A 17,774-nucleotide genomic window follows, 5' to 3' on the forward strand; every position below is an offset into this window, starting at 1 on the left:
GGCTGGAGTGCAGTGGCCGGATCTCAGCTCACTGCAAGCTCCGCCTCCCGGGTTTACGCCATTCTCCTGCCTCAGCCTCCCGAGTAGCTGGGACTACAGGCGCCCGCCACCTCGCCCGGCTAGTTTTTTTGTATTTTTAGTAGAGACGGGGTTTCACCATGTTAGCCAGGATGGTCTCGATCTCCTGACCTCGTGATCCGCCCGTCTCGGCCTCCCAAAGTGCTGGGATTACAGGCTTGAGCCACCGCGCCCGGCCCAGATCCGGCATTTTCTTAATTATGTCATGTGCTTTTGTCCAGAATGCATTTACTTGGAAGCATTCCCGAGACATAGAAAAGTGAGTGCCAACATCTTTTTCAAGCATAAATTGGATTTGATCGTGTTTATGTTGAATGCATGAGATTTCGTTATTTGTTTTTATATAAATTCTCTCTACTCATGCTGAGAAAACCTCTGGTATCGTGACACTTATTATAGCTTTTCCCAATCAATCAACCAATGTGTATCGAGCCCCTACTATGTGTAGAATACAGCACTGAGCATGTGAGGAATGCAAATAAATAGTGTGCACAGTTCATCATCGAGCGAAGGATTAGCTACGTGAGAAAAGAAAATGCCCACAGAAACGTAAACATGGAAGGAGCCTTAGGGTGCAATCACTTCACTTCTTGTTCAACCCATGTGGCCCTTTTTAACAGTTTCCCCCAATGGTGTCATCTTCCTTGGTTGATCCCTGTTAGAGAGGGGGCTCACTACATACCTAGGTCTCCCGTTAGAGTTTTGGACAACTTCAATCCTTAAAATTATATCCTACGACTGTCTAGAGATTTCAGTGCCTTTCACCTGATCTTTCTGTGACATGCCATGTCTACAAAAATTTGGAGATCTCTCAAATCTGATGTTTTAATAACTAGCATTTGTGCAATGCTGGAAGTTCGCAAAAGGCTTTTGCATATTTTCTTCTGTTAGCAATTTTGAGAGTTAGGTATTACTCTCCTCATTGTGCTGGTAAGAACAATAGATCTTAGAGTTAAGTGACTAAGTTCAAGGTCGCAGAGCTAATATAACAAGAATTTAAACCTTAAAGTCAAAACTCCCAAGTCTATGTTTTTTCCCACTAAACCATGGTATCTATAATTACAATACAAGAGTTTTGCACAAACGATAGCCAAATTATGTAAAGAGAATGGTGGAGAAAGATGTCAGCCTATGCTGGAGGTGGTGATGAAAGTTTTGTGGAAGAGGATGAAGCACATTTTTTTCTTGTCCTAGACTGAGTGGTCATAATGGAGTTGTTTTCAATAAGATGCCGGTGTTTTCAGCAGATAAAGCTTGCTTCTGTTATGAAACACTTCAAGGTTTTTGATTGAACAACGAGACACTTCCCTGGAAAAACACAGCCCTCACGAGTTGGGTAAATGTGAGCTGTACTGAGTCTGTGGAACAGAATGTTAATGCTCTTCCCTTGGCCTGCATATGATAATCTGTATGTCTAGGTTGCACACACAAGTGCTGTATTGCTGGGACCTCAGTACGTTGGGATATAAATACGTAGTAAGTTCTCAGCTGCTCCTTCGGACCTCCTCCCTCAGATCTTATTTGGACTTTCTTTATGTGCTTTTGTTGCTATTTCCTTTGAATATATCTTTGCTTTCTGCAATTAATAGGAAAGCCCTACTTTGGAAAATACATTTCCAAAGGCTTTCTCAAGAAAGGTGCTCAAGTTTAACTGTGTATAGAATTGGGACTTCTTTCTTTCATGCTTCTAATGTAACTTTTCAAGCCATTGTCGAGCCTCTAGAGTGATTTGAAGTGAGTATCAGAAGCACTGGCTAAGTCATACTTTCCAATATGTTTCTTCCTTTTGAGAGTAAATATTTGTAGACATTCCTGTTCTGTTCTAGGAACTCCGAGAGATGTTGAGGAAGGAAGGAAGGGAGGGAGGAAGAAAGGAAGGAAGGACATGCTAAGAAGGTCCAGGAAGAATTCCCACAGGACGTGATATTAGAATAGAATTGAGATATAGAATAGTCGTAAAGGAACTAGGTAGGGAATAAGGGAGTACATTGCTGTGGAAAGACATTATACCTCCTAAGCCTTGGTCCTACCTATTAGTATGATCTGTTTTTCTTTTATCCCTATTGAAACAGAGAACATATCATGGATGGTTTGCATGCATTGAGCCTTATGGATATTGCTGTTCTTAGTTTTTTAATCTATCAACAGGTTCTACAGCTTGCTGCTGCGCATTTTTGCTCTAATAATGGTGATTGGTACTAGGTTAATAGCAGTGGAGATAATAAAAAGTGGTTAAATATTGAGTGTGTTTTGAAGTTAGAGCAGTTGGGACTTGACCAGAAAATATGAGGGGAAAAAAAAACAGAAACAAAAACCAGAAGTCAAGCAGTGGAAGGATGGAGTTGCCATCAACCAAGAAGTCTATGGGAGGAACAGTCATGTAAAGTTCGAGGTGTCTAGTAGATATCCATTTGACTATGTGAGTCTAGAGTTTCGGAGGAAGGGTCCAACTGGGGCCATGTGGAGATAAAAATATCAAAATTGTCAGGGTTCAGTGGTGTTTAAAGTAATGACATTAGGTGAGACAACTGGTACACCTAAGGAAAAGAAGAGGTCTAAAGGCTGATTCTTGGGGCACTCCAACATGTAGCTATATAAAAGAGAATAGAAACTAACAAAGGAGACTGAAGAAGAGGGGCCAGTGAGTAAGAAAGATAATAGAGCCGAGTGTGGTAGCTCACGCCTGTAATCCTAGCACTTTGGGAGGCCGAGGCGGGTGGATCACGAGGTCAAGATATCGAGATCATCCTGGCCAACATGGTGAAACTCCGTCTCTACTAAAAATACGAAAATTAGTTGGGTGTGGTGGTGCATGCCTGTAGTCCCAGCAACTAGGGGAGGCTGAGGCAGGAGAATCGCTTGAACCTGGGAGGCGAAGGCGGAGGTTGCAGTGAGCCAAGATTGTGCCACTGCACTCCAGCCTGGTAACAGAGTGAGACTCTGTCTCAAAAAAAAAAGAAAAAAAAACAGAGCATTCTGGCTTCCAAGCTAACTAAAGACAAATTTTCAAAGTGTGAGACGTGATCCTATTAGGTCAAGTAAGGCGAGGACTGAGAGCTGAGTTAGCAGCACACAGAGGTTGCTGATAACCTTGACACCCTTGACAGTCCTTCCACGGAGTAGTGGGAACTGGAAACAGGGAATGCAGAAAAATGTTTTGAAATAGTTACTGTGAAGGAAAGGAAAGAAATGAGATGGTAGCTGGAGGGCAAAGTGGGGTCAGGAGGGCATTTATTTTATAAACATTATTCTTTGTAGACATTTTCGTTACTGACCATCCAGTGTCTGACTGTTTTTTTCTCACCCACCAAAAATAGTTGGCTATCTAGTTATTTTAATAGGTCTTTCTAGCCAGGGATGCTGCTCAGCATCCTACAATGCACAGGATGGCCCCCAGAACAAAGATTATTTGGCTCAAAATGTGAATGGTGCAGAAGTGGCTCTTCCACATCTGATCCTGCCCATCACTCTCAGCTCACTCTCTGCTGTTTCATCCCAGACCCCTTTTTCTCCAGTCATAAGGAACTGTTAGGTTGCACCATATGAAACTGCCAATATTTGATCCTTTTTTTTTTTTTTTTTGAGACGGAGTCTCACTGTTATTGCCCAGGCTGGAGTGCAATGGTGCAATCTTGCCTCATTGCAACCTCTGCCTATGGGGTTCAAGCAGTTCTCCTGCCCCAGCCTCCCAAGTAGGTGGGATTATAGGCACCTGCCACCATGCTTGGCTAATTTTTGTATTTTTAGTAGAGACGGGGCTTCACCATCTTGGCCAAGCTGGTCTTGAACTCCTGACCTCATGATTCACCTGCCTTGGCCTCCCAGATTGCTGGGATTACAGGCATGAGCCACCACGCCTGGCCAATAGCCCCTTCTTCACTCAGTCAGTCCCCTTTGCTTACTGGGTGAATATATTTAATCTCCTTTATCTGCAGTTCCAGGTTGCATCTCTTTATGTTCTATGTTTCCATTAGCCGTGGCCATCTCTCTTATCTCTCACTCTGGAGTTTGAATACTGCCTCTCCCTTTCTTTCCAAGCCCTCTAAACCTTGCAGTATCTCCAATAGTTAGTACGTATGATTTACTTGTGGTCAAGTTTCTATTTGTGCCTATCTTTATTGATTCTTGGGCTTATCTCCTTCATCTTATTTCTTCTCTAATGATTCCCTAGAAAAATAGAAAGTAGCTACTCATTATGACGAAGTCCAATATAAATCTCCCTGTTGTCTACAGCCAAACTGTAGTTAGCAGGTACTCAGGCAAGAAGCAATGGGATCCGTTTTTCAAGCAGGAAAGGACAGGCAGAAAACAAGTTGCTCACAGGGGAAGGGAATACGGAAGGCATGGTACCTAAGTGCCAAGTTGAACATCATGAAAACTACTTGCTGCCTATGAAGTCAAACTTTAAAAATGAATTTTGATTTCTATAAATGTAAACACACATTTTAGTAGATTTTTTAAAATTTTAGGAATAGCTCTATTTCAATATATATTGGTTTTTTTTTTGAGACGGAGTCGTTGTCTTATCCGGGCTGGGGTGCAGTGGCATGATCTCAACTCACTGCAACCTCCGCCTTCCAGGTTCAAGGCTTGAGTAGCTGGGATTACAGGCACGCGCCTCCTGCCTCAGCCTTGAGTAGTGGGGATTACAGGCATGCACCACCATGCCCGGCTAATTTTTGTATTTTTAGTAGAGATGGGATTTCACCATGTTGGCCAGGCTGGTCTCAAACTCCTGACCTCAGGTGATCCAACCACCTCGGCCTCCCAAAGTGCTGGGAATACAGGCATGACCAACTGTGGCCCTGCCTAAAAATACTTTTATTGCTTACTTTGTACACATGTTTAATTTCTTCATTGTAATCCTCAAATTGAGTGGAGATAATGGAAGCAAAATGTACCAAATGCTCATGTTTTCAAACTTTCTTCACAGAATTCCTGATTACCAAAACTCCCAAGGTGACTGCTTATTTCATCCCTGCCTTCCTACCCTCCCACCCACTGAAGGTTTCCGGCCCTGTGAGGAGATGGGCAGGTCAGGAGAGCCATTGAAGTAGCAGGCTCCTCTGAGTGCTCTGAGCCCCTGAGGCACTGAGAGAGAGGCCAGCCCATCAGCCTTGTCCCACGCAGACAGGTTTTTCCTCTGAGGAGCAGTGCTGCCATGGACAAGATGGGAAACCAGATTCTCACTGCAGACAGAGCTTTGGCTCAATGCTGCTTCTAACCCAGGTCAGCAGGAGAAGCCACAGTCAGCACCGTCAGGAAGCTGTCACACACTTGAAGGCTTATATTTGCCTTTTTGCCCCGTAATTTGAACTTTTATTTTAGATTCAGGGTGTACATGTGCAGGTTGGTGACCAGGGCATATAAAGTAACACTGAGGTTTATGGGATGAATGATCCCGTCCCCCAGGTAGTGAACGTAGTACTCCATAAGTAGTTTTTCAACCCTTGCCCCCTCTCTCCCTCCCCTTTCTAGTAGTCTCCAGTGTCTGTTGTTGCCATCTTTATATCCATATATACCCAGTTCTTAGCTCTCACTTGTAGGTGAGAACATACAGCATTTGGTTGTTTGTTCCTGTGCTAATTCACTTAGGATAATGACTTCCAGCTGCATCCATGTTTCTGCAAAGGACATGACTTTGTTCTTTTTCATGGCTGCATAGTATTCCATGTTCTATATGTACCGTATTTTCTTTATCCAATCCACTGTTGATGGGCACCTATATTGATTCCATGCCTTTGCTATTGTGAATGGTGCTGCAATGAACATGAGTGTATGTATCTTTTTGGCAGAACAATTTATTTCTTGTGTGTATATAACCAGTAATTGGATTGCTGAGTCAAATGGTGGTTCTGTTTTAAGTTCTTTGAGAAATCTTTGCCTTTTGTATGTTTTAGTGTTCCTGTGCATGGCATTGCTGTTTGACAGCCAGACATGTTCCTCCCTAACTGCTCCCCAAAACATTGCCCAAGACAGAGCTGAGTATATCATGTGTGCCCTGGCAACTGATTACTGTTTGCTTCCTTTGCATTAAATTTTCCTTTCCATAAGGTGGATATTCTATTTCTAGGACAATCAAATACAGAATGGGTACTAGAAAACCCTGTGGAAACTTTTCTTGGGTCAAATTGGTTTTTGATATTGACTATACCTTCACTTCTGCAATGAAAACAATACAAACCTTTCTACAATTAACTTCTTGATATCTCCCTCCCCTCCTATAAACTAAACGAAATTCTCGGTCTGAACAATACTTTCCTTTTGTCATTCTCTCAACTTTTATATGTTTAAAATGTCCTTATTTTTTAAAATTGGGGTTTTTAGGAAAAAAAATTTCCCACTTCTTTTTTTCCTATTTTTATTACTTTGCCACATTATAGGGATACGGAACTAATGATCACTTTATTGTAATGAACTCCCACACTAAACTGCAGAAAAATCCATTGCCCCAGGCCCTCCTCTATAGCTCTCGACACAGATACTACAGACGGAAATACCACAACCAGAGCCACAACTTTTGACTACCATAGAAAGTTGAATTTCATCCTTCGCTTGTCATTTTAGGTCTCATCATGTTCCTTCTGTCATTTCTCGGGGTCCTTAACCTGAAGAATTGAGATTGCCTCTTGTTAGGAAGAACATAACCTTCCTGCAGGCTGAGTCAGGCAATACTGTTAGTGGTTCTGATCGGGGACTGATTTCATGCCAAACCACATATTAAAATACAAGAACTTTATGTTTTTACTGTGACAGTACTAACATGGAATCAGATAGTTTTATTCTGTTGCTTTAGCCCTCAGCTGTGCACCATCATCTCTATTATTTTCAACCTTTCTGTCATTGGAATAAACAATTACACCAAGGTCACTTTGACCTCGGCATCAAGGAAATGGTACTTCTCAGGGTTTTGCTCGTGGAATGTTTTAAAATTATATCCTTTTATTTGCCACCAGAATAAAGATGTAAAGGTTGAATCTAAGAACTCTGTGAGAGTTAAAAAAGAATGTGAAGCATAGACCAAGGGAACCAATATGCTTTTAGTATTTCTCCTTGTTTCTCTCTGCTTAAGTTGACCAGAATCTCTCCTTATCTGGACAGGTGACCCTAAGGAGGAGCTTTAATAATTTGTATCTTCGAGACCAGCCTGGCCAACAAGGTGAAACTCTGTCTCTACTAAAAATACAAAAATTAGCCAGGTGTGGTGGTGGGACACTTGCAATCCCAGCTACTCAGGAGGTGGAGGCAGGAAAATCTCTTGAACCCAAGAGGCAGAGGGTGCAGTGAGCTGAGATGGCGCCACTGCACCCCAGCATGGGAGACAAAGTGAGGTTCCATCTCAATAATAATAACAATTATTATTATTTTTATCATTATTCCTAGCAGAGTATATGACACATTTTGTACGCTCTAGCAATAGTATACAGTGGAGTCTAAGAATTTCCTGCAGAACACCAAACTTGTATTACCGGTGAGATTATATGGCCTCTTTAGCTCGTAAAAAAGAATGGTAGAATGGTAGCCTACATTTAGGTTTTGTGGGTTCTACTTAAATCCATGTTTGCCAACCCCTTGTGGCTATTAAGAGAATGTTTAAATATATTAGGGGCCCACTGTTTATTAATCCCTCATGAATCCTAACTCTGGTCATTGTAGAGAGGCTGCTGGAGTGGATGATTATTTTTCAAGCCAGTTTGGCCTTCCTTATATCATTTTATATTGCCCGAGGAAGGGTATAGGAATTCTAAGTGGCATATTTATTTCTCCATCTGCTGCTTGAATACAGCTCTGAAAACCTTCAACAGATTTTCTTTCCCCCCTCAGGGTATTTGAGAGTTTTATTTTTTTCCCCAGCACAGTGAGGCATATTCATCACTTTTGGGATTTTATTAGACACCATGTGTTAACATGTTAGCTTAATAAATATTATTTAAACAGAGTCCTTTGGAAGAGAGATATACTACATTGATGGCCCAACTTATGCAAACTGTTGTTTTGGATAATTTTGGATAGGATGAACGCGGCTTGGTTTTTTTTTTGTTTTTTTTTTTTGGGTGGGAGGACAGGGGAGTCGGTCGCTCGTGTCCGACCGGCGGGGAGCGGAAGTGGCCGGATCTCAGCTCACTGCAAGCCTCCGCCTCCCGGGTTCCCGGCATTCTCCTGCCTCAGCCTCCCGAGTACTGGACTACAGGCGCCGCCACCCCTCGGCCCGGCCTAGTTTTTTTTTTTGTATTTTTTTTTTTAGTAGAGACGGGTTTCACGTGTTAGCCAGGATGGTCTCGGATCTCCTGATCCTCGTGATCCACCCGTCTCGCATCCCCAAAGTGCTTGGGATTACAGGCTTGAGCCACCGCGCCCGGCCTATGAAACCTTTTAGAGTATGGTAGTTCTAAGATGTGTATTTAATTACAATGCTGCTCTTTAATTAGTTAGAAATCAGTCACGAGGTAAGCATGTATACCAGGGGGCGGGCATTTAAGATGTATAGAATATAGTTTTACAACTTAGAAAAGTACTTAAAAAGTTAAGCGACATTGGTTAAAAATCACAGTTGAAAAGTGCTTGTGGCAGTTTCACAGAATTTCTTATTTGCCAGATTCATGTCATTATTCCTAGTGACCTTGACATCAATTTTAAGTCTTCATTTAATACCCTAGTTTCTCGATTTTTTTTTTTTTTTTTTTTTTTTTTTTTTTTGAGATAGAGTCTCACTCCGTCGCCAGCCTGGAGTGCAGTGGCATGATCTCGGCTATGTAATTTGATTTAACTTTTATTTTATTTTGTTTTATTTTATTTTTTGAGACAGAGTCTCACTCTATCACCAGCCTGGAGTGCAGTGGCACAATCTCAGCTCACTGCAACCTCTTCCTCCCGAGTTCAAACAGTTCTCTGCCTCAGCCTCCTGAGTAGCTGGGATTACAGGCGCCCACCACCACGCCTGGCTAATTTTTGTATTTTTTAGTAGAGATGGGGTTTCACCATCCTGGCCAGGGCAGTCTTGAACTCCTGACCTCGTGATCCACCAGCCTCAGCTTCCTAATCTCAATGATTTTTTAGTAGTAATTTCTTCCTTACCATCTCAGTCAGCCATTCGCATGGTTACATCTGAGGTTGTATTATTAGCAAGAATAGCATCACCTGTGTACCGAACATTCTATGTATATTTCCTCTACTGTGCCACCTCAGTAATTCTTAGCCCACATGTGGAATTCCATCCACTACTTTAAAAAAATATCCATAACTCCCTTCAGTCTTCTGTTCCTACCTTGCGCCACCTGCCTTCCATGGTCTGTGCTTATGTTTGCGTCCTTGACTGAATCCTTAGATGGTTACCTAATGGAAACCACCGAAACATCTTCTGAAGTAAAAGTAGCTAGGGAAAATGTCAGAAATGACCCATTTCACTGTAAATTCAGGACCACACATTTCACATAGGTGCTCATCACAGCACAGCCATCCTCCTACATTTTCCTGAAGCGTTGACTTTCCTACTCCCTGCAAAAGGCCTTTTCACTCCTTCTCTTTAACCTCAATCCCCTTCTGCAATCACACTATCTTCTAGATTAATGGTTTTGTCTAGTACTTCATTGAGGAAGGAGAGGCCGACAACCCAGAGCATTTTTCTTTCCAACCTTAAATCTGCAATGCTTTCTACCCCTGTGACAATAGTTTCTGTTGTCCCTCTGAAAATGTCTCTGATCTAATCCAAGGAAACCCCTGTGGCTGTGCTGTGGCATTTACAACCATTGCCTTTTTCTCCTGCATTATCAACATTTCCCTCTCTGTGGGATCTTTTGTGGCAGTAAAAAAAACAACCTAGCAAACAAGACCAAACCCTACCTTTTCAGCCTCTGTCAACTGCAGTCTTAATGCTTAGTTTTCCTTCATAATGAAAGTTTCTTTCTTTCATTCTTTAAAGTTTCTGTAAAGAGTTTTCCATACTTTTATTGCTACCTTTTAATTCCTATAAACAGATTTTGCCACTTAATTCCATTTTGTTTTATATATATCATATATAATTTTGTATAAAATATATAAAAATACATAATATGTATTATTTAAAGAATAATAAACTGAACCCTTATACACACATCACCAGCCTAAGAAATGGAACATTTCTAGAACATTGAAATCCTTGTAGGTGTCTCTGCAATCTTATCTCTCTTCCACCCTACCCTCTGCCCTGGATGTCATCACTATCCTAAATTCTGTGCTTCTATGCTTCCAGATTCTCAGTTCGGTTCCATTGGTATATTTTTCTATCCCTGCAGTAATACCACATTGTCGGAATCACTTTAGCCTTGTTAGGAGTCTTGATATATGGCAGGGAAAATCTCACATGATTAATCTCCTTCAGGAGGATCTTGACTATTTTCTGGCCCTTTTGAAATACATGTACAGTTTAGAATTAGCTTATCAAGTGACACACACAACCCTGCTGGGATTTTGAGTGTACGTGCATCTAATAGATGAGACACTTTGGTGAGAATGAAATTAAGTTCTTTTATCCATGAACAGGAGTATCTATTTAATTAGATCTTTTTCTTCCAACTTTTATTGTGAAATTTTCAAAAGAAGTAAAATGATCACTCGTATATTCTCCCATTTATATTCAACAGTTGTTAAGATTTGCCGAATCTGCTGTGGGTATAATTTCCCCCTTTTCCCTTTGATCATGAATTTTCAGAGTAAAGGGTTGGTGTGACAATCTCTTCCAGTGATGACAAACTGATGTAACAAAACCCATTTGAAAATATTTTGCAGGCAACATGACACTTCCTCTACTTCCCCTAAAAATAGGGACAGTCTCTATAAAACATTGTACAATACCTGTACATCAGGAAGCACATAGTCCCACTACTTCCCTAATATTCAGTCTATATTCAAATCTCAATTGTCTCAAAATTCTATTATAAAGCCCCCGTTTTCCCTAACCAGAGTACAGTCAAGAGCCATATATTGTTACTTATTGATCTGATTTTTTAAAAGCCTGTTCTAGAGAAGTTCTGATACATTTATTTTTATGGCGTTGACGTCTGCAGCTCAGATGCGTTGTAGAGTGCTTTGTATTCTGAATTTGTCTGAATACGACTTTGCGATGCTTGGGATGCATTTGCCTTGATTCTCCTTCCTGTAAACTGAAGGAAGGCCTGCAGACTGGGCTGTGTTCAGGTTTGCTGTGTGTGGCCAGCAGACTGTGTAGGTGATGCTGTATACTTCCTAGTGTGTCACATCGGGAGGTACACGAGGTCAGGTTGTCCCACTGTCACTGATGCTCACATGGATCACTTAATAAAGCTTGTGATCACCAAATATTTATATTGCAAACATATCCTGTTTTCCTTTAACATGAGCAAGTCACTTCTAAGGTAATTTTGGGTTGAATTGTGTTCCCTGTCAAAAAGATATGTTGAAGTTCTACCCCCAAGTACCTCAGAATGAGACCTTATTTAGAAATAGGATCTTTGCAGAGATAACGTTAAATAAAGTGGTTAGGGTGAGCCCTAATCCAATATGACTGGTGTTCTTATGAGATAGGGAAACTTGGACACAGAGACAGACACATCTAGGGGAAAGATGATGTGAAGAGACACAGGGAGAAGATGCCTTCCTACAAGCCTCTCCTGGAATGGATCCCTCCCTCAGCAATCAGGAGGAAACAGCCTGGTCAATGCCTTGGTCCCTGAACCTCTGCACTCCAGAACCCGGAGACACTACATTTCTGTTACTTCAGCCACTCAGTGTATGGCATTTCACTACAGCAGCTTTAGCAAGCTAATACAGTAATATTTGGCACCATGCAAATACCTCGTTGACCATCATTTTCTGATTCTAGCATTTCTTCTACATTTATTTTAAAAAGCTTTCCCTCATCATCTGGGAATAAGGCACAATTTCTCCTGAAAAGTTAGGGTAAATGCTTACTTCTTTCCCTTTAATTTTTGATTTTTGGTGTTGGGGTGATCAGACCGAACACTAGGTCATAGGGGTGACAAAATCTGGTGGAGTCAAAGGATTGAGAAAAAGTTTGAGAGAGAGAAGTGGGACCAGGGGGCCATCATGATCATGGAGGCTCTGAAGGCCCTGAGCTCTGGGAGCCCACACTATTTATTGGTAATTCAACAAAGAAACAGGTGGTGAGCATGTGGAGGTTGAAAGGAAAGGTGCTTGATCTACAGCTGTGAGTTTAGCATTTATGAGGAACATGTTCTGCTACTTGAGATAATGGGAATACAATTGATCTGGGAGGCTAGGAGGGCTAGAAGCAAGGAGCCAGCAAGTCTAGACATATTCCAGAGGACATTATGCAAGTCCTGACTCAGTTTCCCTCCCAACACTCAGCTTTTCCCCAACATTTTAGAATAAGGAATTGGTGTAATAATGATACATAGTAATGAAAATTTTCATTTTCTTTTCTTCCTTTTGTTTTTTGATTATCACTGGACTTACAGATTTTAGTTTATTCAGTGTTTTATAGTGACTTACAGTCATCAAATATTGCTTTTGCTACTCAAAGTGTCCCAAATTTGGTCAGTGATTTTAAACCGATTCTTTAAACTGATTCTTAGATCCTTTAGACACGTTCCAGTGGTTGTTGATAGCTTCCTTGCTTTTTGGCACAAAAGAATATCTAAGGCTCACCTGGTACTTTTCCTTCCTCCGACTCAGAATTAGCCATTTGTCCTGCTGATGAATATTTATTTCCCAATATTTTACTACGAGCAAGAATCCCATGTGAATAATTTTTTGCATGTGTTGTTTCTTTTAGTGAGGGTGTATCTTCAAGGTAGATTTCCAGAGAGAGAGAGTACTGCTTCATCAGAAGGTAATTCATTTTTTATTTTCATCCTGGAAATTCCTTTAAGAAGAAAAAAGATGTTAAGGAGAAATAGGTGGTAGCCAAATCATCACACCAAGGGAAGTGGCTATCCAAACAAATGAGATCGTATCACATTTCACAAAACGCTTGCCACAGTTTGCTTAGATTATTTGTATCTGAGGCAGAAATCCTGGAGACCATGCTGAAGTGTACATGAATAGGACGAAGCATCATTGCGGCAATGTTAATTCACTTGGAGGGCATATCCCAAAGAGAAGACCAAGGAATTGGATTTAGCCAGTGGATACAATCCTTTAATGTTCTGGTGTTGGATGAAGCAGAAATTTTTGGACATGAAATCTGATGTGAATGTAAATATCATTCTAAAATTGTTGCCAAAGCAGAGAGAATACATCTTTTGCCAGCCACTCAGAACTCAGGAAGTGGAAAAGCTGGGATCCAGTCTGGATCCCTGTGAGGGGAAGTGGCTGTAGCCAGCAACACATGGAAACTCCCAGCCACCTGTAGTTTCTTTCTCCTTTATTTCCCAGTATGTACAGGAGAAGAGAATGTAATTTAATGGTGCATTTTCTTCAAACTCAGAGCCAGGAAAATCATCTGGTTATCAATCAGTCACTGGAACTGGTTGGAATATTGTGGAAAGACCCTGAGAAGATTATAAAGATGACAAGAAACACAAACCCAAATTCTGCAAATTGCGAAGTGGAATCTTAAAGTCCACCGATGCAGTGGCCCAGGAAATAGCCGTTGCCGAAGTCAGCTGGGTTTTGCAGTGGGTTCTACTAGCAATGCAAGTGCTTTTGCGTTGGGCTGTGGCCAGACAGCTTGATGTGACGGTGGAAGCCAACTGCTTGGATTTTTACTTTCCAGGAAGTACCTACAACAATTTCCTTGTGTTTTAACAAGCAAACAAAAACAGTACATGGAAGAAACCTCAGGAAAATGCAGTGGGTCTTTTCCAAAGTCCTGCCAGTCCATGGCTCTGGCAGGCAGAGCTATGTTTGAAAGGCGCAAGATTTTTGTGTCATATGCCTAAGATTATGCAAAGCCTGAATGCAGACTTGTGTTCAAATTAAAGAATCTTGATTTTTCTAGTCTTGGCAAGATTTTGCCCTTCTAAGGATGCCCAAAATGCTAGGACTAAGGGGAAAGTAGTCTGCAGATTTTGTATTTATAAAAATTGACACAGCCAGCTTTCATTTAAAGATAAAATTAGACAAAAGCTTAGGCAGAAGCTTCTGCTACTGCAAAGAAAAGAAAAAATTTAACAGAAAATGAGGGAGAAAGATATTTATAAAATTAAAGCATGGTCCAAGCACAAGCCCCCACTCCCTCCCGAAAAGGAAAAGAAGGGGAAAAAAGTAAACAAAAAACAAGGAAAAGAGAAAAGGGGTTTTGATATAAAAATGAGGACATAGAGAAACTTCTTAAATATACCAAAGTCTAGAAAGTTAAAAATAAATTGAATAAAGGAAACAATTTGAGATGTCATCGTTACACTTTGTATACATGTATCAAAATATCACACTGTATCCTATAAATATGTACATTGATTGTGTCAATTAAAAATAATTTTAAAAGCAAAATAAATGTAAAAAATGAGAAGCGCTTACAAATGAGAGATGAAAAAAATTCAAGATAAAAACCGTGGGACTCTCAGAACTGAGATAGAATCGCTGATTCCATTTCAGCAGCTGCTAAGCGTGAGAGAAAAGGAAAGTGCAGGAGAATGATGTGCTAGATCCACATTTGGTAGACAGCTGACATTTGTTTCTACCACAAATCAAAATTCAATGAAGAAGCTAATTCTGTCCTGAAAGCTATCACTTTAAATCTAAGAGAAATGATACTTACACCTGCAAATATTTTGCTAAAATCATATCAGTCCTTGAAGACATTTAACAGAATAGATGTAAAACCTTTTTGAATATAATTAATAACCATCAATATTTATTTTGATGAAACATATATAATTAAAGCTCTCATTTTCCTGAGGGTGCTGTATACCTGTTTTTAATATAAAATACTAACGTAATAAATGTCTTAACTGTTTTATATGTTTTCAATCAGGAAAGTTTCTCTTGATAACTAGTTCCCCCATATTGCCAGAAAGACATTTTCCATTCATTGTTCAGTGTTTCTCCAACCATCCTTATCACACAGAAAAATGCTTTTATCAAGCTCTTTCTACAATCTCCTTGAAGCCAAGTTTATTAGGCACTTCTCTTTCTTGACTTGACAGCTTAGCAACTTGGGGCAGAGTTAGATGTTCCCTCCTTCTTGAAACACTGTCTTTTCTTAGCTTCCAGGCCACCACTGTCCTGGCCACCATTACATTCCCACCTCACAGCCTCTCCTGTCTTTCTGTTCTTGGCTCATTCTCCTCTGACCTACCTCTTGCTGACACAGTGCTGTAGGGCTTGGCCTCGGGCTAACTTTTTTTTTTAATCTCCATTCTTTCCCTGATCTCTTTTAGTCCCACAATATTAAATGCCATGTTTACTGAAGCCGATGATGTCAATCTTCACCTATTTACTTGGCATGGCCTGTTGGATATTAACAGGAATCTTACATAAAAATTCCAAAATACAACCCTTGATGACTTTCACCTCATTCCAAACCTCTTCTATGCTCAGTTTTTTTTTTTTTTTTTTTTTTGCTGTCAAAGCTCCACCGTCAGTTGCCTGAGTCAAACCCTGGGAATCACCCACCGTTCCTCCTTTCCCTCACACCCACCCCAAACAGCCGACTGACTCATCAGCTACCTCTCCAGTTCTAACTCCAAGACAAATTTTGGATTCTGTCACTTATTTTTATCTCTTAAGTCATTTGTCTCTTGTCTGAACTGGTGAATAGGTGGACTCCTAACTGTTCTTCCGGATTCTACTCTCATCCTCTTCAAGTCTATTCTCTGCCAGCAGCCAGAGCAATAGATCTGAAAAGTTGAAGCACCCTTCCTGCTTTCCTCACCTAATACTTGTTGGAGGCATTGGTGGTTTGGAGCTTAGTGGGGAAGCTGTTTGAGGGAGGCAATGGTCTAGCAGCATTGGCAGATTGATTATATATCGGGGAATTGAACAAATACATAGAAATAATAAATATACTGGGAGCCAGGTTTCTTACTATGAGTGAAGAGAATTTTTACAAAAATGAAAAGGGGAAGTGAAAAGTGAACTTTGGATGTGAATTGGAATTTGACACAGTGGGAACCCGTGGTTTTTAAGTTCTTCAACTTTTAAGTTCCAGGGTACATGTCCAGGATGTGCAGGTTTGTTACATAGGTAAATGTGTGCCGTGATGGTTTGCTGCATAGATCAACCATCACCTAGGTATTAAACTCAGTATCCTTTAGCGATTCCTGTCTCCTTTTCCCTCCCCCAACCCCTCACCACCTACAGGCTCTAGTGTGTGTTGTTCCCCTCCCTGTGTCCATGTGTTCTCATCATTCAGCTCCCACTTATAAGTGAGAACATGCAGTGTTTGGTTTTCTTTTCCTGAGTTAGTTTGCCAAGGATAACGGCCTCCAGCTCCATTCATGTCCCTCCAGAGGACATGATCTTGTTCCTTTTTATGGCTGCATAGTATTCCATGGGGTATATGTACTACATTTTCTTTATCCATCTATCATGGATGGGCATTTGGGTTGATTCCATGTCTTCGCTATTGTGAATAGTGCTGCAGTGAACATACGCATGCATGTATCTTTATAATAGAATGATTGATATTCCTTTGAGTATATACCCAGTAATGGGCTTGCTGGATCAAATGGTATTTCTGGTTCTAGATCTTTGAGGAATTGTCACACTCTCTTCCACAATGGTTGAACTAATTTATATTCCCACCAACAGTGTGAAAGTGTTCCTTTTTCCATGCAACCTCGCCAGCATATGTTGTTTCTTGACTTTTTAATAATCACCATTCTGACTAACATGAGATGATATCTCATTGTAGTTTTGATTTGCATTTCTCTAATGATTAGTGATGTTGAGCTTATTTTCGTGTTTGGCCACATGAATGTCTTCTTTTGAGAAGTGTCTGTTCATGTCCTTTGCCCACTTTTTAATGGAGTTGTTTTTTTTCCTTTTATTTCTTACAAATTTAAGTTTCCTGTAGACTCGATATTAGCCCTTTGTCAGATGGATAGATTACAAAAATTTTCTTCCATTCTGTAGGTTGTCTGGAACTCATGGTTATTAATATATATAGATAGATAGATAAATGTCAAAACAAATGCATGTGTGTGTGCATTTATTTCCTAGCTTTGTGCTTTGAGAGGGTCTGGGAGAAGCGACACCCCAAATAACACTGAACTTTCTTAGTACTTTGATCTTGGTTTCTAAATAATATTTTCCATTAAAGAAAACACAGGAATCTTTAGAGGGAAGACCTGTTTCTAGAGTTGCAGCAGTGATAGTATGAGATGTGCCTGGAACACCTTGTTGTGCCATAAAGTAAGATGATAGCTATGCAGTGTTGTTGAAAGGAATAATCTTTCCACTGAAATACACCAAGGGCAGAAAAGAGCACGTTGTCACTCCCAGGAGCTTCCCATTGTAAGTGAGAAATTCTGTAGTTGTCTCATGTGTTATCTAACCTTCATATTAGAATGTCACTCTCAACATATTTTGAAAAGTGAAGAATTTCCTTACGTGTTAACTCTCTTTTGTATTTTGCCTAGAAATGTCATCCCATTGGTTTGCCATAGAACCCCCAAATGCCCTGGTATTCTAAAGTGTCCTCATGAAAGCCACAGATAATACACTTGTTCTTAGGCTAAAGGCCAAGAAGCCGTAGCCACAGAAAATAAGTGAAGTATGTTGTATAAGTTTATTAGGATCCGTTAATATGTTAGTGT

At 40.5% G+C, this 17,774-nt stretch overlaps 1 protein-coding gene across 3 annotated transcripts in view; it reads left to right on the forward strand.

Annotated features, from left to right (window-relative positions):
- Window positions 1–17,774, forward strand: part of PLD5 (phospholipase D family member 5) — a 446,581-nt gene that overhangs the window by 130,964 nt on the left and 297,843 nt on the right. The window lies entirely within an intron of this gene.

Source organism: Rhinopithecus bieti, unplaced genomic scaffold (genome assembly GCF_001698545.2).
Source record: "Rhinopithecus bieti isolate Rb0 unplaced genomic scaffold, ASM169854v2 scaffold_28016, whole genome shotgun sequence".
Taxonomy (NCBI): Eukaryota; Metazoa; Chordata; class Mammalia; order Primates; family Cercopithecidae; genus Rhinopithecus; species Rhinopithecus bieti.